Source organism: Oncorhynchus masou, chromosome 20 (assembly GCF_036934945.1).
Source record: "Oncorhynchus masou masou isolate Uvic2021 chromosome 20, UVic_Omas_1.1, whole genome shotgun sequence".
Classification (NCBI taxonomy): domain Eukaryota; kingdom Metazoa; phylum Chordata; class Actinopteri; order Salmoniformes; family Salmonidae; genus Oncorhynchus; species Oncorhynchus masou.
This window is the reverse complement of record NC_088231.1, coordinates 28905481-28927006: the sequence shown is the minus strand read 5'-3', so window position 1 is coordinate 28927006 and position 21526 is coordinate 28905481. Positions and strand designations below refer to the sequence as shown.

The window sequence follows — 21526 nt, the reverse complement described above, 5'->3', positions numbered from 1 at the left end:
ACTCCATAGAACCACTAGTCTGGATACCAGTCTGTCTGTCTGTTATTCCACTCCATAGAACTACTAGTCTGGATACCAGTCTGTCTGTCTGTTATTCCACTCCATAGAACCACTAGTCTGGATACCAGTCTGTCTGTCTGTTATTCCACTCCATAGAACTACTAGTCTGGATACCAGTCTGTCTGTCTGTTATTCCACTCCATAGAACCACTAGTCTGGATACCAGTCTGTCTGTCTGTTATTCCACTCCATAGAACTACTAGTCTGGATACCAGTCTGTCTATCTGTTATTCCACTCCATAGAAGTACTAGTCTGGATACCAGTCTGTCTGATATTCCACTCCATAGAACCACTAGTCTGGATACCAGTCTGTCTGTTATTCCACTCCATAGAACCACTAGTCTGGATACCAGTCTGTTTAGCTATCATTCCACTTCATAGAACCACTAGTCTGGATACCAGTCTGTCTGTCTGATATTCCACTCCATAGAACCACTAGTCTGGATACCAGTCTGTCTGTCTGTTATTCCACTCCATAGAACTACTAGTCTGGATACCAGTCTGTCTGTTATTCCACTCCATAGAACTACTAGTCTGGATACCAGTCTGTCTGATATTCCACTCCATAGAACTACTAGTCTGGATACCAGTCTGTCTGATATTCCACTCCATAGAACCACTAGTCTGGATACCAGTCAGTCTGTCTGTTATTCCACTCCAAAGAACTACTAGTCTGGATACCAGTCAGTCTGTCTGTTATTTCACTCCATAGAACCACTAGTCTGGATACCAGTCAGTCTGTCTGTTATTTCACTCCATAGAACCACTAGTCTGGATACCAGTCTGTCTGTCTGTTATTCCACTCCATAGAACCACTAGTCTGGATACCAGTCAGTCTGTCTGTTATTCCACTCCATAGAACTACTAGTCTAGACACCAGTCTGTCTGTCTGTTATTCCACTCCATAGAACCACTAGTCTGGATACCAGTCTGTCTGTCTGTTATTCCACTCCATAGAACTACTAGTCTGGATACCAGTCTGTCTGATATTCCACTCCATAGAACCACTAGTCTGGATACCAGTCTGTCTGTCTGTTATTCCACTCCATAGAACTACTAGTCTGGATACCAGTCTGTCTGTCTGTTATTCCACTCCATAGAACCACTAGTCTGGATACCAGTCTGTCTGTCTGTTATTCCACTCCATAGAACTACTAGTCTGGATACCAGTCTGTCTATCTTTTATTCCACTCCATAGAACTACTAGTCTGGATACCAGTCTGTCTGATATTCCACTCCATAGAACCACTAGTCTGGATACCAGTCTGTCTGTCTGTTATTCCACTCCATAGAACCACTAGTCTGGATACCAGTCTGTTTAGCTATCATTCCACTTCATAGAACCACTAGTCTGGATACCAGTCTGTCTGTCTGATATTCCACTCCATAGAACCACTAGTCTGGATACCAGTCTGTCTGTCTGTTATTCCACTCCATAGAACTACTAGTCTGGATACCAGTCTGTCTGTTATTCCACTCCATAGAACTACTAGTCTGGATACCAGTCTGTCTGTCTGTCTGTTATTCCACTCCATATAACCACTAGTCTGGATACCAGTCTGTCTGTCTGATATTCCACTCCATAGAACCACTAGTCTGGATACCAGTCTGTCTGTCTGATATTCCACTCCATAGAACTACTAGTCTGGATACCTGTCTGTCTGTTATTCCACTCCATAGAACTACTAGTCTGGATACCAGTCTGTCTGTTATTCCACTCCATAGAACCACTAGTCTGGATACCAGTCTGTCTGTCTGTTATTCCACTCCATAGAACCACTAGTCTGGATACCAGTCTGTCTGTCTGTTATTCCACTCCATAGAACTACTAGTCTGGATACCAGTCTGTCTGTCTGTTATTCCACTCCATAGAACTACTAGTCTGGATACCAGTCTGTCTGTCTGATATTCCACTCCATAGAACTACTAGTCTGGATACCAGTCTGTCTGTCTGATATTCCACTCCATAGAACTACTAGTCTGGATACCAGTCTGTCTGATATTCCACTCCATAGAACTACTAGTCTGGATACCAGTCTGTCTGTCTGTTATTCCACTCCATAGAACTACTAGTCTGGATACCAGTCTGTCTGTCTGATATTCCACTCCATAGAACCACTAGTCTGGATACCAGTCTGTCTGTCTGTTATTCCACTCCATAGAACCACTAGTCTGGATACCAGTCTGTCTGTTATTCCACTCCATAGAACCACTAGTCTGGATACCAGTCTGTCTGTCTGTTATTCCACTCCATAGAACCACTAGTCTGGATACCAGTCTGTCTGTCTGTTATTCCACTCCATAGAACTACTAGTCTGGATACCAGTCTGTCTGTCTGTTATTCCACTCCATAGAACCACTAGTCTGGATACCAGTCTGTCTGTCTGATATTCCACTCCATAGAACCACTAGTCTGGATACCAGTCTGTTTCGCTATCATTCCACTCCTTGGTCTAGTCTGGATACCAGTCTGTTTAGCTATCATTCCACTCCTTGGTCTAGTCTGGATACCAGTCTGTGTAGCTATCATTCCACTCCTTGGTCTAGTCTGGATACCAGTCTGTGTAGCTATCATTCCACTCCTTGGTCTAGTCTGGATACCAGTCTGTTTAGCTATCATTCTACTCCTTGGTCTAGTCTGGATACCAGTCTGTGTAGCTATCATTCCACTCCAAAGGTCTAGTCTGGATACCAGTCTGTTTAGCTATCATTCCACTCCTTGGTCTAGTCTGGATACCAGTCTGTCTGTTATTCCACTCCTTGGTCTAGTCTGGATACCAGTCTGTCTGTTATTCCACTCCTTGGTCTAGTCTGGATACCAGTCTGTTTAGCTATCATTCCACTCCTTGGTCTAGTCTGGATACCAGTCTGTTTAGCTATCATTCCACTCCTTGGTCTAGTCTGGATACCAGTCTGTCTGTTATTCCACTCCTTGGTCTAGTCTGGATACCAGTCTGTTTAGCTATCATTCCACTCCTTGGTCTAGTCTGGATACCAGTCTGTTTAGCTATCATTCCACTCCTTGGTCTAGTCTGGATACCAGTCTGTCTGTTATTCCACTCCTTGGTCTAGTCTGGATACCAGTCTGTTTAACTATCATTCCACTCCTTGGTCTAGTCTGGATACCAGTCTGTTTAGCTATCATTCTACTCCTTGGTCTAGTCTGGATACCAGTCTGTTTAGCTATCATTCCACTCCTTGGTCTAGTCTGGATACCAGTCTGTGTAGCTATCATTCCACTCCTTGGTCTAGTCTGGATACCAGTCTGTCTGTTATTCCACTCCTTGGTCTAGTCTGGATACCAGTCTGTTTAGCTATCATTCCACTCCTTGGTCTAGTCTGGATACCAGTCTGTTTAGCTATCATTCCACTCCTTGGTCTAGTCTGGATACCAGTGTGTTTAGCTATCATTCCACTCCTTGGTCTAGTCTGGATACCAGTCTGTCTGTTATTCCACTCCTTGGTCTAGTCTGGATACCAGTCTGTTTAGCTATCATTCCACTCCTTGGTCTAGTCTGGATACCAGTCTGTTTAGCTATCATTCCACTCCTTGGTCTAGTCTGGATACCAGTCTGTTTAACTATCATTCCACTCCTTGGTCTAGTCTGGATACCAGTCTGTTTAGCTATCATTCCACTCCTTGGTCTAGTCTGGATACCAGTCTGTTTAGCTATCATTCCACTCCTTGGTCTAGTCTGGATACCAGTGTGTTTAGCTATCATTCCACTCCTTGGTCTAGTCTGGATACCAGTCTGTCTGTTATTCCACTCCTTGGTCTAGTCTGGATACCAGTCTGTTTAGCTATCATTCCACTCCTTGGTCTAGTCTGGATACCAGTCTGTTTAGCTATCATTCCACTCCTTGGTCTAGTCTGGATACCAGTGTGTTTAGCTATCATTCCACTCCTTGGTCTAGTCTGGATACCAGTCTGTCTGTTATTCCACTCCTTGGTCTAGTCTGGATACCAGTCTGTTTAGCTATCATTCCACTCCTTGGTCTAGTCTGGATACCAGTCTGTTTAGCTATCATTCCACTCCTTGGTCTAGTCTGGATACCAGTCTGTTTAACTATCATTCCACTCCTTGGTCTAGTCTGGATACCAGTCTGTTTCGCTATCATTCCACTCCTTGGTCTAGTCTGGATACCAGTCTGTTTAGCTATCATTCCACTCCTTGGTCTAGTCTGGATACCAGTCTGTTTAGCTATCATTCCACTCCTTGGTCTAGTCTGGAGGCTCCTCAGAGGAGGAAGGGGGAGAACCATCCTCTGCAAGGAATTTCATAAAATGTAAAATGGTGAAACCTTGAAGTCCCTCGTTCGCGCCTGGTTATGGGCAAGGGGACGGTCTAAAGTTATGCTGTTACACTACAACAGCACTCTGTAGGGTACACACACACACACACACACACACACACACACACACACACACACACACACACACACACACACACACACACACACTCACACTCACACTCACACACACAGTGTTATGGAGGTGGTAGTGGTGATGACATGATGTAATGTGTGTGTGTGTGTCTCTATACACCTGTCTACTATATAACAGCTATATATCTACGTCTCTATACTCCTGTCTATTATATAGCAGCTCTATATCTACGTCTCTATACTCCTGTCTATTATATAGCAGCTCTATATCTACGTCTCTATACTCCTGTATAGAGCTGTTATATAATAGACAGGAGTATAGAGACGTAGATATAGAGCTGTTATATAATAGGCAGGAGTATAGAGTTGTAGATATAGAGCTGTTATATAATAGACAGGAGTATAGAGACGTAGATATAGAGCTGCTATATAATAGACAGGAGTATGGGAGACGTAGATATAGAGCTGTTATATAGTAGACAGGAGTATAGAGACGTAGATATAGAGCTGCTATATAATAGGCAGGAGTATAGAGACGTAGATATAGAGCTGTTATATAGTAGACAGGAGTATAGAGACGTAGATATAGAGCTGCTATATAATAGACAGGAGTATAGAGACGTAGATATAGAGCTGTTATATAATAGACAGTAGTATGGGAGACGTAGATATAGAGCTGTTGTATAATAGACAGGAGTATGAGAGACGTAGATATAGAGCTGTTATATAATAGACAGGAGTATAGAGATGTAGATATAGAACTGTTATAGAATAGACAGGATTATAGAGACATAGATATAGAGCTGTTATATAATAGACAGGAGTATGGGAGACATAGATATAGAGCTGTTATATAATAGACAGGAGAATAGAGATGTAGAAATAGAGCTGTTTTATAATAGACAGGAGTATAGAGACATAGATATAGAGCTGTTATATAATAGACAGGAGTATGGGAGACATAGATATAGAGCTGTTATATAATAGACAGGAGTATAGAGACGTAGATATAGAGCTGTTATATAATAGGCAGGAGTATAGAGACGTAGATATAGAGCTGTTATATAATAGACAGGAGTATAGAGTTGTAGATATAGAGCTGTTATATAATAGACAGGAGTATAGAGACATAGATATAGAGCTGTTATATAATAGACAGGAGTATGGGATACGTAGATATAGAGCTGTTATATAATAGACAGGAGTATGGGAGACGTAGATATAGAGCTGTTATATAGTAGACAGGAGTATAGAGACATAGATATAGAGCTGCTACATAATAGACAGGAGTATAGAGACGTAGATATAGAGCTGCTACATAATAGACAGGAGTATAGAGACATAGATATAGAGCTGTTATATAATAGACAGGAGTATAGAGACGTAGATATAGAGCTGTTATACAATAGACAGGAGTATGGGAGACGTAGATATAGAGCTGTTATATAATAGACAGGAGTATAGAGACGTAGATATAGAGCTGTTATATATGGAATGAAGCCGCTAGTGTGATGTGGGACCGGATGGCAGCTATTTGAGTCACTGGTCTGGCAGATGGCCAGTTCCTGGTTCCGCGCATTACTCAGGATATCGCCATGCGTTCCATTACTCTGTAGACATGATCGAAGATACATTTAAATACAGAGCCGTGAACCTTGAACCCCCCTCATAGCAATTTATCTCCTCCTCTCCTCTCTCCCAGATGGCCGTCTCCCATTCCAATGTCAGCCCCCGTCAACAGAGAAATAACCATGGCAACCTTTTGACCTCTCGGTGGTGGGAGGGGGGGGTAAAATAGAGGGAGCACTGAACTAGGAAGCCACGGCATTTGGATGGGTTACCGTCATCATTTCTCTGGGAGGGTTAAAACGGGTTCGAGCTGAAGGAGCTGGCTCACTGGGTAGGCTGGTTCTAGTATCTTCCACCAGTAGGACGCAGCGCCTCCCGGCGATGTTCGAGACGCTGCACACGGCCTCTTCCCATGGCGTGAATCATATCGATGAGTCCCAGGCGTGAATCATAACGATGAGTCCCAGGCGTGAATCATAATGATGAGTCCCTGGTGTGAATCATAATGATGAGTCCCAGGCGTGAATCATAACGATGAGTCCCAGGTGTGAATCATAACGATGAGTCCCAGGTGTGAATCATAATGATGAGTCCCAGGTGTGAATCATAATGATGAGTCCCAGGTGTGAATCATAACGATGAGTCCCAGGCGTGAATCATAACGATGAGTCCCATGTGTGAATCATAATGATGAGTCCCAGGCGTGAATCATAACGATGAGTCCCAGGTGTGAATCATAACGATGAGTCCCAGGTGTGAATCATAATGATGAGTCCATGGCGTGAATCATAACGATGAGTCCCAGGTGTGAATCATAACGATGAGTCCCAGGTGTGAATCATAATGATGAGTCCCATGCGTGAATCATAATGATGAGTCCATGGCGTGAATCATAACGATGAGTCCCAGGTGTGAATCATAATGATGAGTCCCATGCGTGAATCATAATGATGAGTCCCAGGTGTGAATCATAATGATGAGTCCCATGGCGTGAATCGTAACGATGAGTCCCAGGTGTGAATCATAATGATGAGTCCCATGGCGTGAATCATAACGATGAGTCCCAGGTGTGAATCATAATGATGAGTCCCATGGCGTGAATCATAACGATGAGTCCCAGGTGTGTGTTATGACGATGGTTCTAGTATCTTCCATGGCCGTCCCCAGTTGTGCCAGCTGGTCATGGCGCTGACGCAGAAGGTAACCCTGTTCGTCGACCGTCTGAGAGATGTCCGGTATTACTGCTGTTTTCCTTGTTGGAAGCAGGTGAAACGTTTAATGGAAACAACAAACATGAAACAAGACAGCGTAACAGAAGGGAGATGAACACAGAATCAATACCAGCTGAGGAATGAACAAAAGGGACCTACAAAGGTAATGAGGTGCAGGTGTGCGTAATGATGAGTCCAGGTGTGCGTAATGATGAGTCCAGGTGTACGTAATGATGAGTCCCAGGTGTACGTAATGATGAGTCCAGGTGTGCGTAATGATGAGTCCAGGTGTGTGTAATGATGAATCCCAGGTGTGCGTAATGATGAGTCCAGGTGTGCGTAATGATGAGTCCAGGTGTGCGTAATGATGAGTCCAGGTGTGCGTAATGATGAGTCCAGGTGTGCGTAATGATGAGTCCAGGTGTGCGTAATGATGAGTCCAGGTGTGCGTAATGATGAGTCCAGGTGTGCGTAATGATGAGTCCAGGTGTGCGTAATGATGAGTCCCAGGTGTGAATCGTAATGATGAGTCCAGGTGTGCGTAATGATGAGTCCAGGTGTGCGTAATGATGAGTCCAGGTGTGCGTAATGATGAGTCCAGGTGTGCGTAATGATGAGTCCAGGTGTGCGTAATGATGAGTCCAGGTGTGCGTAATGATGAGTCCAGGTGTGCGTAATGATGAGTCCAGGTGTGCGTAATGATGAGTCCAGGTGTGCGTAATGATGAGTCCAGGTGTGCGTAATGATGAGTCCATGTGTGCGTAATGATGAGTCCAGGTGTGCATAATGATGAGTCCCAGGTGTGTTTAATGATGAGTCCAGGTGTGCATAATGATGAGTCCCAGGTGTGTTTAATGATGAGTCCAGGTGTGCATAATGATGAGTCCCAGGTGTGTTTAATGATGAGTCCAGGTGTGCGTAATGATGAGTCCAGGTGTGCGTAATGATGAGTCCCAGGTGTGCGTAATGATGAGTCCAGGTGTACGTAATGATGAGTCCAGGTGTGCGTAATGATGAGTCCAGGTGTGCGTAATGATGAGTCCAGGTGTACGTAATGATGAGTCCAGGTGTGCGTAATGATGAGTCCAGGTGTGCGTAATGATGAGTCCAGGTGTGCGTAATGATGAGTCCAGGTGTGCGTAATGATGAGTCCAGGTGTGCGTAATGATGAGTCCCAGGTGTGTTTAATGATGAGTCCAGGTGTGCGTAATGATGAGTCCGGGTGTGCGTAATGATGAGTCCAGGTGTGTGTAATGATGAGTCCGGGTGTGCGTAATGATGAGTCCAGGTGTGCGTAATGATGAGTGCCAGGACCGGTGGTAATATCCCGGCGACATCGTGTGCCGGAGGAGAGGAGAAGGAGTAGACAGCGATGTATGTACAGTAACGATGTGCAAATAGTTAAAGTACAAAAGGGAAAATAAATAAAAATAAACATCTCTCTCTGTCTCTCTGTCTCTCTGTCTCTCTGTCTCTCTCTGTCTCTCTGTCTCTCTCTGTCTCTCTGTCTCTCTCTGTCTCTCTCTGTCTCTCTGTCTCTCTCTGTCTCTCTGTCTCTCTCTGTCTCTCCCTGTCTCTCTGTCTCTCTCTGTCTCTCTGTCTCTCTCTGTCTCTCTCCTCCCTCTCTCTCTGTCTCCCTCTACCTCTCTCCCTATCTCTCTCTTTTCTCTCTCTCTCTCTCTCTCTCTCTCTCTCTCTCTCTCTATCTCTCTCTCTCTCTCTCTCTCTTCCCCCCTCCCTCCTCTCCCTCATCCTCCCCCACTCCTTCTCTCTATCTCTCTCGCCCCCCCTCTTTCTAATAGAACATTGAGAACAGAGACAGTAGTCCCGAACTCCTAATCATAACAACTAACCCCTGAACCTAAAATAGCCTTTTTACAAGTGAAAACCAGAACAATTTCCTCATATCTCTGACTTCCAGTCGGTTTACTATTCTTGTGAGGACTTCTGGTACACACACACACACACACACACACACACACACACACACACACACACACACACACACACACACACACACACACACACACACACACACACACAGAGAGGCAAGGCAAGGGTCAGACAGGATGATTGTCTTTTTCAGTCTGTCTACAGACCATATTGATTTTTCCCACACTTCTTTCTGCAGACCTCTCTCTATTTCCTCTCTCTCTCTCTCCCTTTCTACTCTGTGTTGTCCCCTCTCTCTGTCTCTCTCTCGTCTGTTTCTCTCTCTTCTCTCTGTCTCTCTCTCTCTTCTCTTTCTCTCTCCCTCTCTCTCTCTTCTCTCTCCCTCTCTCTCTCTTCTCTCTCTCTCTTCTCTCTCCCTCTCTCTCTCTTCTCTCTCTCTCTTCTCTCTCCCTCTCTCTCTCTTCTCTTTCTCTCTCCCACTCTCTCTCTTCTCTTTCTCTCTCCCTCTCTCTCTCTTCTCTCTCTCTCTCCCTCTCTCAATCTCTCTTCTCTTTCTTTCTCCCTCTCTCTCTCTTCTCTTACTCTCTCCCTCTCTCGCTCTATCTGTATCTCCTGTGTTCTCTCTCTCTCTGTCTCTCTCTCTCTCATCATCTCTCGCTCTGTCTCTGTCTCTCTGTCTCTGTCTCTCTCTCTCTCTCATCATCTCTCTCTCTCTCTCTCTCTTTCATCATCTCTCTCATCATCTCTCTCTGTTGTTTTATCAGAAGTCCTAGTCCTGCTGCAGTGGCCTCCTGTCCAGTAGTCCATCTACATCCAGGTATCACCTCTAAAGGGTAAAGTCTACAACCAGGTATCACCTCTAAATGGTAACATCTACAACCAGGTATCACCTCTAAAGGGTCAAGTCTATAACCAGGTATCACCTCTAAAGGGTAACATCTACAACCAGGTATCACCTCTAAAGGGGAAATACTACAACCAGGTATCACCTCTAAAGGGTAACATCTACAACCAGGTATCACCTCTAAAGGGTAAATACTACAACCAGGTATCACCTCTAAAGGGTCAAGTCTATAACCAGGTATCACCTCTAAAGGGTAACATCTACAACCAGGTATCACCTCTAAAGGGTAAATACTACAACCAGGTATCACCTCTAAAGGCTAAAGACGACAACCAGGTATCACCTCTAAAGGGTAAATTCTACAACCAGGTATCACCTCTAAAGGCTAAAGACGACAACTAGGTATCACCTCTAAAGGGTCTCTACTACACACAAGTAGAGGGTTAGGGGTTTGTAGAGGGGGAGGTAGTTAGTAGAGGGGTTAGGGGTTAGGAGAGGGGGAAGTAGTTAGTAGAGGGTTAGGGGTTAGGGGTTAGGGGTTAGTAGAGGTGTAAGGTAAAGCACACACCTACTCATTCCGGGGTTTTTCTTTATTTTTACTAATGTCTACATTGTAGAATAATAGTGAAGACATCAAAACTATGAAATAACACATATGGAATCATGTAGTAACCAAAACAAGTGTTAAATAAATACAAATATGTTTTAGATTCTTGAGTAGCCACCCTTTGTCTTGATGACACTCTTGGAATTCTCTCAACCAGCTTCATGAGGTAGTCACCTGGAATGATTTAAATTGTTGTTTACACACTGAAAGTAAGTGCTTAGACAAAAACCTTAACTTTGGTAACCATGTCTTAAACAAAGGCACCAAAAGTATAAACACATTTTTCTGCTTTGCACTTTGATTAAAATTCTGCAACACACCTTGCAAAACACTACACACTATTTCTTTACATTAGACACTTTGTTCAAGAATGAAATCTCTTTACGATCATTGAGAAAAACACTTCTAACTCAAAACGCAAAACACACCTGAAATTGGCAACACACATGAAAACACTTCTACAGTAATTGAACACCAATTAGTCAGAGCCTTACCTCTACAAATAGACCTCAGGTAAGATCACCTCTTTTGAGAGAACTTTGCAAATGAGAGTGAGAGGAAGAGGAAGAGACACAGGACGAGGACGAGAACAGAGAAGGGGACCAGGCAATAGATGGAGACATATTTCCTGACGACATTCGGGCCACCGTGTCAGAGTAAATCACGGCGATGAGAGAGGCGGGGCGGAGAGCCCAAACCGAGGCGCTACACGGCAGCAAGCCATAGGACGGACATTTTAGACTGGAGAACAGGTTTCAACGTTCTACAGCAGACCGACCGATGGAAGTGTTGCACATCCTTCTGCATCACAACGGAGTCCTACAATATTATTATTATCATTATTATTACATTATTATTATCATTACAATATGATTATTATCATTATTATTACATTATTATTATTATTACAATATTATTATTATCATTATTATTACATTATTATTATCATTACAATATTATTATTATCATTATTATTACATTATTATTATTATTACAATATTATTATTATCATTATTATTACATTATTATTATCATTACAATATGATTATTATCATTACAATATTATTATTATAATTACAATATTATTATTATTATTATTATTATTATTATTACAATATTATTATTATTATTATCATTGCAATATTGTTATTATCACTACAATATTATTATTATCATTATCATTACAATATTATTATTATCATTACAATATTATTATCATTACAATATTATTATTATTATTATTACATTATTATTATTATTATTACAATATTATTATTATTATTATCATTGCAATATTATTATTATTATTATTATCATTACAATATTATTATTATCATTACAATATTATTATTATTATTATTATTATTATTATTACAATATTATTATTATTATTATCATTGCAATATTGTTATTATCACTACAATATTATTATTATCATTATCATTACAATATTATTATTATCATTACAATATTATTATCATTACAATATTATTATTATTATTATTACAATATTATTATTATCATTACAATATTATTATTACAATATTATTATTATCATCACAATATTCGATTTACGCTCCTCAGTGAACAAAACACGTAATTGAGTAGTGTGAAGTACAAATAGAGTACTGTGAAGTACAAATAGAGTACTGTGGAGTACAAATAGAGTACTGTGTCGTACAAATAGAGTACAAATAGAGTACTGTGAAGTACAAATAGAATACTGCGAAGTACAAATAGAATAATTTGAAGTACAAATAGAGTACTGTGAAGTATGAAGTACATTGTACAACAGTTTTGGATGTTACTGTGTACAGTATGACAGTACAGTATGTACAACAAAAATTACCTCACCAATGACATCATAGTCTTGCATTTTCTTCTACAGATGACTTCCTGCAGGTGGAAGGCAACGTCTGTCCATCGCAGAGAACACACAACGTTCCACTACGTTCCATAAGTAATCAACGAGGTACGTCAACGCTTTGCCTGCCATCCACTCAAATAAAATCACATTTTATTTGTCACATAGCATGTTAATAGTGACTCCCCATCCCGCATGAGGGAGCATAATCATTGACTGACACTAATTAGCATAACGCAACGGGCATAAATATTCCTAGAAAATATTCCAATTCATGAAAATCACAAGTGGAATATATTGGAACACAGCATAGCCTTTTGTTAATCACCCTGCCATCTCAGATTTTCATAATATGCTTTACAGCCAAAGCCAGACAAGCATTTGTGTAAGTTTATCGATAGCCTAGCATAGCATTTTGTCCAGTTAGCAGCAGGTAACTTGGTCACGGAAATCAGAAAAGCAATCAAATTAAATCGTTTACCTTTAATGAGCTTCGGATGTTTTCACTCACGAGACTCCCAGTTAGATAGCCAATGTCCTTTTTTCCCCAAAATATTATTTTTGTAGGCGAAATAGCTCCGTTTGTTCTTCACGTTTGGCTGCGAAATCGTCCGGAAATTGCAGTCACGAAAACACCGAAAAATATTCCAAATTAGCTGCATAATATCGACAGAAACATGGCAAACGTTGTTTATAATCAATCCTCACGGTGTTTTTCAAATATCTATTCGATAATAAATCCACCGGGACAATTGGTTTTTCAGTAGGACCGATTGGAATAATGGCTACCTCTGTATTTTACGCGAGAATCACTCTGAGAGCCATCAGGTGACCAGTTGCTCAATATAGCCGCTTTCTTCAACATAAATGCGTAAAACTACGTCACAATGCTGTATAGGGACGCATCGGAACGCAGAGCTTTCAAAACATGAGTCACTTAGAGCGTTTTCTATCCTAAGTTGTCAATTATATGCATATTCTAGCATCTTGTCCTGACAAAATATCCAGTTTACTACGGGAACGTAATTTTTCCAAAAATGAAAAAACTGCCCCCTAGTCACAAAAGGTTTTAATGCGAGTGTAGCGAAATGCTTGTGCTTCTAGTTCCGACCATGCAGTAATAACCAACGAGTGATCTAACCTAACAATTTCACAACAATTACACACAAGTCTGAAGGAAGTGTGAAGGGATGAAGAATATGTACATAAAGATATATGAATGTGTGATGGTACAGAACGGCATAGGCAAGATGCAGTAGATGGTATTGAGTACAGTATATACATATGAGATGAGTAATGTAGGGTATGTATTATATAAAGGGGCATTGTTTAAAGTGTCTAGTGATACATTTATTACATACATTTTTCCATTATTAAAGTGGATAGAGATTTGAGTCAGTATGTTGGCAGCAGCCACTCAATGTTAGTGATGGCTGTTTAACAGTCTGATGGAGATAGAAGCTGTTTAACAGTCTGATGGCCTTGAGATAGAAGCTGTTTAACTGTCTGATGGCCTTGAGATAGAAGCTGTTTACCAGTCTGATGGAGATAGAAGCTGTTTACCAGTCTGATGGAGATAGAAGATGGTTTTTCAGTCTGATGGAGATAGAAGCTGTTTACCAGTCTGATGGAGATAGAAGCTGCTTACCAGTCTGATTTGAGATAGAAGCTGTTTACCAGTCTGATGGAGATAGAAGCTGTTTAACAGTCTAATGGAGATAGAAGCTGTTTACCAGTCTGATGGAGATAGAAGCTGTTTAACAGTCTAATGGAGATAGAAGCTGTTTACCAGTCTGATGGCCTTGAGATAGAAGCTGTTTACCAGTCTGATGGAGATAGAAGCTGTTTACCAGTCTGATGGAGATAGAAGCTGTTTACCAGTCTGATGGAGATAGAAGCTGCTTACCAGTCTGATGGAGATAGAAGCTGTTTACCAGTCTGATGGAGATAGAAGCTGTTTAACAGTCTAATGGAGATAGAAGCTGTTTACCAGTCTGATTGAGATAGAAGCTGTTTAACAGTCTAATGGAGATAGAAGCTGTTTACCAGTCTGATGGAGATAGAAGCTGTTTACCAGTCTGATGGAGATAGAAGCTGTTTACCAGTCTGATGGAGATAGAAGCTGTTTACCAGTCTGATGGAGATAGAAGCTGTTTACCAGTCTGATGGAGATAGAAGCTGTTTACCAGTCTGATGGAGATAGAAGCTGTTTACCAGTCTGATGGAGATAGAAGCTGTTTACCAGTCTGATGGAGATAGAAGCTGTTTACCAGTCTGATGGAGATAGAAGCTGTTTACCAGTCTGGTGGAGATAGAAGCTGTTTACCAGTCTGATGGAGATAGAAGCTGTTTACCAGTCTGATGGAGATAGAAGCTGTTTACCAGTCTGATGGCCTTGAGATAGAAGCTGTTTACCAGTCTGATGGAGATAGAAGCTGTTTACCAGTCTGATGGAGATAGAAGCTGTTTACCAGTCTGATGGAGATAGAAGCTGTTTACCAGTCTGATGGAGATAGAAGCTGTTTAACAGTCTAATGGAGATAGAAGCTGTTTACCAGTCTGATGGCCTTGAGATAGAAGCTGTTTACCAGTCTGATGGAGATAGAAGCTGTTTACCAGTCTGATGGAGATAGAAGCTGTTTACCAGTCTGATGGAGATAGAAGCTGTTTACCAGTCTGATGGCCTTGAGATAGAAGCTGTTTACCAGTCTGATGGAGATAGAAGCTGTTTACCAGTCTGATGGAGATAGAAGCTGTTTACCAGTCTGATGGAGATAGAAGCTGTTTACCAGTCTGATGGCCTTGAGATAGAAGCTGTTTACCAGTCTGATGGAGATAGAAGCTGTTTACCAGTCTGATGGAGATAGAAGCTGTTTACCAGTCTGATGGAGATAGAAGCTGTTTACCAGTCTGATGGAGATAGAAGCTGTTTACCAGTCTGATGGAGATAGAAGCTGTTTACCAGTCTGATGGAGATAGAAGCTGTTTACCAGTCTGATGGAGATAGAAGCTGTTTACCAGTCTGATGGAGATAGAAGCTGTTTACCAGTCTGATGGAGATAGAAGCTGTTTACCAGTCTGATGGAGATAGAAGCTGTTTACCAGTCTGATGGAGATAGAAGCTGTTTACCAGTCTGATGGAGATAGAAGCTGTTTACCAGTCTGATGGAGATAATAATAATAAATAATATATCCCATTTAGCAGACGCTTTTGTCCAAAGCGACTTACAAGTCGGCTGGGGCCACTACTTTTGCATATGGGTGGCCCCAGCGGGAATCGAACCCACGACGCTTGGCGTTGTAAGCGCCATGCTCTACCGACTGAGCCAAACAGGACCCATGAGATAGAAGCTGTTTAACAGTCTAATGGAGATAGAAGCTGTTTACCAGTCTGATGGCCTTGAGATAGAAGCTATTTACCAGTCTGATGGAGATAGAAGCTGTTTACCAGTCTGATGGAGATATAAGCTGTTTACCAGTCTGATGGAGATAGAAGCTGTTTACCAGTCTGATGGAGATAGAAGCTGTTTACCAGTCTGATGGAGATAGAAGCTGTTTAACAGTCTGATGGCCTAGAGATAGAAGCTGTTTAACAGTCTGATGGAGATAGAAGCTGTTTACCAGTCTGATGGAGATAGAAGCTGTTTACCAGTCTGATGGCCTTGAGATAGAAGCTGTTTACCAGTCTGATGGAGATAGAAGCTGTTTACCAGTCTGATGGAGATAGAAGCTGTTTACCAGTCTGATGGAGATAGAAGCTGTTTACCAGTCTGATGGAGATAGAAGCTGTTTACCAGTCTGATGGAGATAGAAGCTGTTTACCAGTCTGATGGAGATAGAAGCTGTTTACCAGTCTGATGGAGATAGAAGCTGTTTACCAGTCTGATGGAGATAGAAGCTGTTTACCAGTCTGATGGAGATAGAAGCTGTTTACCAGTCTGATGGAGATAGAAGCTGTTTACCAGTCTGATGGAGATAGAAGCTGTTTACCAGTCTGATGGAGATAGAAGCTGTTTACCAGTCTGATGGAGATAGAAGCTGTTTACCAGCCTGATGGAGATAGAAGCTGTTTACCAGTCTGATGGAGATAGAAGCTGTTTAACAGTCTGATGGAGATAGAAGCTGTTTACCAGTCTGATGGAGATAGAAGCTGTTTACCAGTCTGATGGAGATAGAAGCTGTTTACCAGTCTGATGGAGATAGAAGCTGTTTAACAGTCTGATGGAGATAGAAGCTGTTTACCGGTCTGATGGAGATAGAAGCTGTTTACCGGTCTGATGGAGATAGAAGCTGTTTACCGGTCTGATGGAGATAGAAGCTGTTTACCGGTCTGATGGAGATAGAAGCTGTTTACCGGTCTGATGGAGATAGAAGCTGTTTACCGGTCTGATGGAGATAGAAGCTGTTTACCGGTCTGATGGAGATAGAAGCTGTTTACCGGTCTGATGGAGATAGAAGCTGTTTACCGGTCTGATGGAGATAGAAGCTGTTTACCAGTCTGATGGAGATAGAAGCTGTTTACCAGTCTGATGGAGATAGAAGCTGTTTACCAGTCTGATGGAGATAGAAGCTGTTTACCAGTCTGATGGAGATAGAAACTGTTTACCAGTCTGATGGAGATAGAAGCTGTTTACCAGTCTGATGGCCTTGAGATAGAAGCTATTTACCAGTCTGATGGAGATAGAAGCTGTTTACCAGTCTGATGGAGATATAAGCTGTTTACCAGTCTGATGGAGATAGAAGCTGTTTACCAGTCTGATGGAGATAGAAGCTGTTTAACAGTCTAATGGAGATAGAAGCTGTTTACCAGTCTGATGGAGACAGAAGCTGTTGTTTTTCAGTCTCTCGGTCCCAGCTCTGCCGACATCTTGCGTCAACGCCAACGTACGACTAAGCGGCTGTACGGGGGGGGTGGGTTCCCATTTGATAGGAACACAGTTAGAGTCAAATACCTTCGCTATGACAACGGGCAAGTAAGTGTCACTGTGCTATACTGTAACACAGTAATGGCAGTAGATGGTGTCCTATTGGCACTGCATAGATATATTCAGACAAAGCAGTATGTGACCGAGGCAGGTGCCCCCGTTTTTTGGGAGTGGAGGTTGTCGGTGGGGTCACTGCCTTGCCTCTATCTTGTAGTTTTGAATGTGTCAACCCTTTGCCTTGATGAGGAACGCTTTTCCAACAGTTTTTAGGAGTTCCCACATTGAATAAGAGTGTGTGTGTGTGTGTGTGTGTGTGTGTGTGTGTGTGTGTGTGTGTGTGTGTGTGTGTGTGTGTGTGTGTGTGTGTGTGTGTGTGTGTGTGTGTGTGTGTGTGTGTGTGTGTGCGTGTGTGTGTGAGTTTGGGTGTAGATGTGTGTAAAATGTGTTTCACATAAAAAAACATTTTTTCCAGATATCATTACTAACATGAATGAGAACAACTATAACATACCTCACACAGAGAGAGAAAGGGAGAGAGAGACAGGGAGAGAGAGAGAGAGGGGGGGGGAGAGAGGCAGGGAGAGAGAGACAGAGGAGGGGGGGGGGAGAGAGAGAGGGGGAGAGAGAGAGAGAGAGACAGGGAGAGAGAGAGAGACAAGGAGAGAGACAGGGAGAGGGAGAGAGAGGGAGAGACAGGGAGAGAGAGAGGCAGGGAGAGAGAGAGAGTGACAGGGAGAGAGAAAGGGAGAGAGAGACAGGGAGAGAGAGAGAGGCAGGGAGAGAGAGAGAGAGAGAGAGAGAGAGAGAGAGAGAGGGAGAGAGGAGAGAGAGACAGGGAGAGAGACAAGGAGAGAGAGAGGGAGAGAGAGAGAGAGAGAGAGAGAGAGAGAGAGAGAGAGAGAAAGGGAGGGATTGTATAGAATATTGATGCAATGTTTTTCATGCCAATAAAGCAGCTTGAGTTTGAATCAGAGAAGGAGGAGCCAAAGGCTTTAGGGGTTTATAGTAACAAGTCCTGTAACAAATGATTATCCACGCTTTGATGAGTGTATGACATCAGAACTCTGGCATCTTGGATACTCTGTGTGTGTGTGTGTGTGTGTGTGTGTGTGTGTGTGTGTGTGTGTGTGTGTGTGTGTGTGTGTGTGTGTGTGTGTGTGTGTGTGTGTGTGTGTGTGTGTGTGTGTGTGTGTGTGTGTGTGTGTGTGTGTGTGTGTGTGTGTGGTCTGACATCAGACTCACAAAACAGACAGCAAGAGAGGAAAGAATGAGGGATTTCCCCACAACAAATGAACACTGTAAACAATCCAACTGCTTTGCCGAACTGCTTTGCTTTATCTTGGTTGTATGTGTCGAACTGCTTTGCTCTATCTTGGTCTTGGTCGCAATTGTAAATGAGAACTTGTTCTCAACTTGCCTACCTGGTTAAATAAAGGTAAAATAAAAAACAATGACCTCTCTCTTGTTTTCTCTCTGTCACCTCTGCAGCAATACGCCATCCCATCTGGTTTGGGCTCAGTGAAGCATGGAGGAGGAGGTGTGATTGTGTGGGGGTGTTTTGCTGGTGACACTGCCTGTGATTTATTTAGAATTCAAGGCACACTTAACCAGCATGGCTACCACAGCATTCTGCAGCGATATGCCACCCCATCGGGTTTGGGCTTAGTGAAGCATGGAGGAGGAGGTGTGATGGTGTGGGGGTGTTTTGCTGGTGACACTATCTGTGATTTATTTAGAATTCAAGGCACACTTAACCAGCATGGCTACCACAGCATTCTGCAGCGATACTCCATCCCATCTGGTTTGCGCTTCGTGGAACTATCTTTTGTCTTTCAACAGGACAATGACCCAAAACACACCTCCAGGCTATTTGACAAAGGACAGTGATGGAGTGCTACATCAGATGTTAATTAGGTTACTTACATTGTGTCTACCAACGCCCCTGGGGATACTGTTAGGTCCCTTACATTGTGTCTACCAACGCCCCTGGGGATTCTGTTAATTAGGTCACTTACATTGTGTCTACCAACGCCCCTGGGGATACTGTTAGGTAACTTACATTGTGTCTACCAACGCCCCTGGGGATACTGTTAGGTAACTTACATTGTGTCTACCAACGCCCCTGGGGATACTGTTAGATAACTTACATTGTGTCTACCAACGCCCCTGGGGATTCTGTTAATTAGGTCACTTACATTGTGTCTACCAACGCCCCTGGGGATTCTGTTAGATAACTTACATTGTGTCTACCAACGCCCCTGGGGATTCTGTTAATTAGGTTACTTACATTGTGTCTACCAACGCCCCTGGGGATACTGTTAGGTTACTTACATTGTGTCTACCAACGCCCCTGGGGATACTGTTAGGTAACTTACATTGTGTCTACCAACGCCCCTGGGGATACTGTTAGGTAACTTACATTGTGTCTACCAACGCCCCTGGGGATTCTGTTAGGTTACTTACATTGTGTCTACCAACGCCCCTGGGGATACTGTTAGGTAACTTACATTGTGTCTACCAACGCCCCTGGGGATACTGTTAGGTAACTTACATTGTGTCTACCAACGCCCCTGGGGATTCTGTTAATTAGGTAACTTACATTGTGTCTACCAACGCCCCTGGGGATACTGTTAGGTAACTTACATTGTGTCTACCAACGCCCCTGGGGATTCTGTTAGGTAACTTACATTGTGTCTACCAACGCCCCTGGGGATTCTGTTAGGTCCCTTACATTGTGTCTACCAACGCCCCTGGGGATTCTGTTAGGTAACTTACATTGTGTCTACCAACGCCCCTGGGGATTCTGTTAGGTAACTTACATTGTGTCTACCAACGCCCCTGGGGATACTGTTAGGTGACTTACATTGTGTCTACCAACGCCCCTGGGGATACTGTTAGGTAACTTACATTGTGTCTACCAACGCCCCTGGGGATACTGTTAATTAGGTAACTTACATTGTGTCTACCAACGCCCCTGGGGATACTGTTATTTAGGTCCCTTACATTGTGTCTACCAACGCCCCTGGGGATTCTGTTATTTAGGTCCCTTACATTGTGTCTACCAACGCCCCTGGGGATACTGTTAGGTAACTTACATTGTGTCTACCAACGCCCCTGGGGATACTGTTAGGTAACTTACATTGTGTCTACCAACGCCCCTGGGGATACTGTTAATTAGGTAACTTACATTGTGTCTACCAACGCCCCTGGGGATACTGTTAGGTCACTTACATTGTGTCTACCAACGCCCCTGGGGATACTGTTAGGTAACTTACATTGTGTCTACCAACGCCCCTGGGGATTCTGTTAGGTAACTTACATTGTGTCTACCAACGCCCCTGGGGATACTGTTAGGTCACTTACATTGTGTCTACCAACGCCCCTGGGGATACTGTTAGGTAACTTACATTGTGTCTACCAACGCCCCTGGGGATACTGTTAGGTAACTTACATTGTGTCTACCAACGCCCCTGGGGATACTGTTAGGTCACTTACATTGTGTCTACCAACGCCCCTGTGGATACTGTTAGGTAACTTACATTGTGTCTACCAACGCCCCTGGGGATACTGTTAGGTAACTTACATTGTGTCTACCAACGCCCCTGGGGATTCTGTTAGGTAACTTACATTGTGTCTACCAACGCCCCTGGGGACACTGTTAGGTAACTTACATTGTGTCTACCAACGCCCCTGGGGATACTGTTAGGTGACTTACATTGTGTCTACCAACGCCCCTGGGGATACTGTTAGGTCACTTACATTGTGTCTACCAACGCCCCTGGGGATACTGTTAGGTAACTTACATTGTGTCTACCAACGCCCCTGGGGATTCTGTTAGGTAACTTACATTGTGTCTACCAACGCCCCTGGGGATACTGTTAGGTAACTTACATTGTGTCTACCAACGCCCCTGGGGATTCTGTTAATTAGGTCCCTTACATTGTGTCTACCAACGCCCCTGGGGATACTGTTAGGTAACTTACATTGTGTCTACCAACGCCCCTGGGGATTCTGTTAGGTGACTTACATTGTGTCTACCAACGCCCCTGGGGATTCTGTTAGGTAACTTACATTGTGTCTACCAACGCCCCTGGGGATTCTGTTAATTAGGTAACTTACATTGTGTCTACCAACGCCCCTGGGGATACTGTTAGGTAACTTACATT

General features: G+C 43.0%; 1 non-coding gene across 1 annotated transcript; it reads right to left on the bottom strand.

Annotated features, from left to right (window-relative positions):
* Positions 1-15697: 15697 nt before the first annotated feature.
* trnav-uac (transfer RNA valine (anticodon UAC)) lies at positions 15698-15773 on the bottom strand. Its single transcript has one exon. It is a non-coding gene; the product is annotated as a tRNA-Val (tRNA).
* Between the last annotated feature and the right edge of the window lie 5753 nt (positions 15774-21526).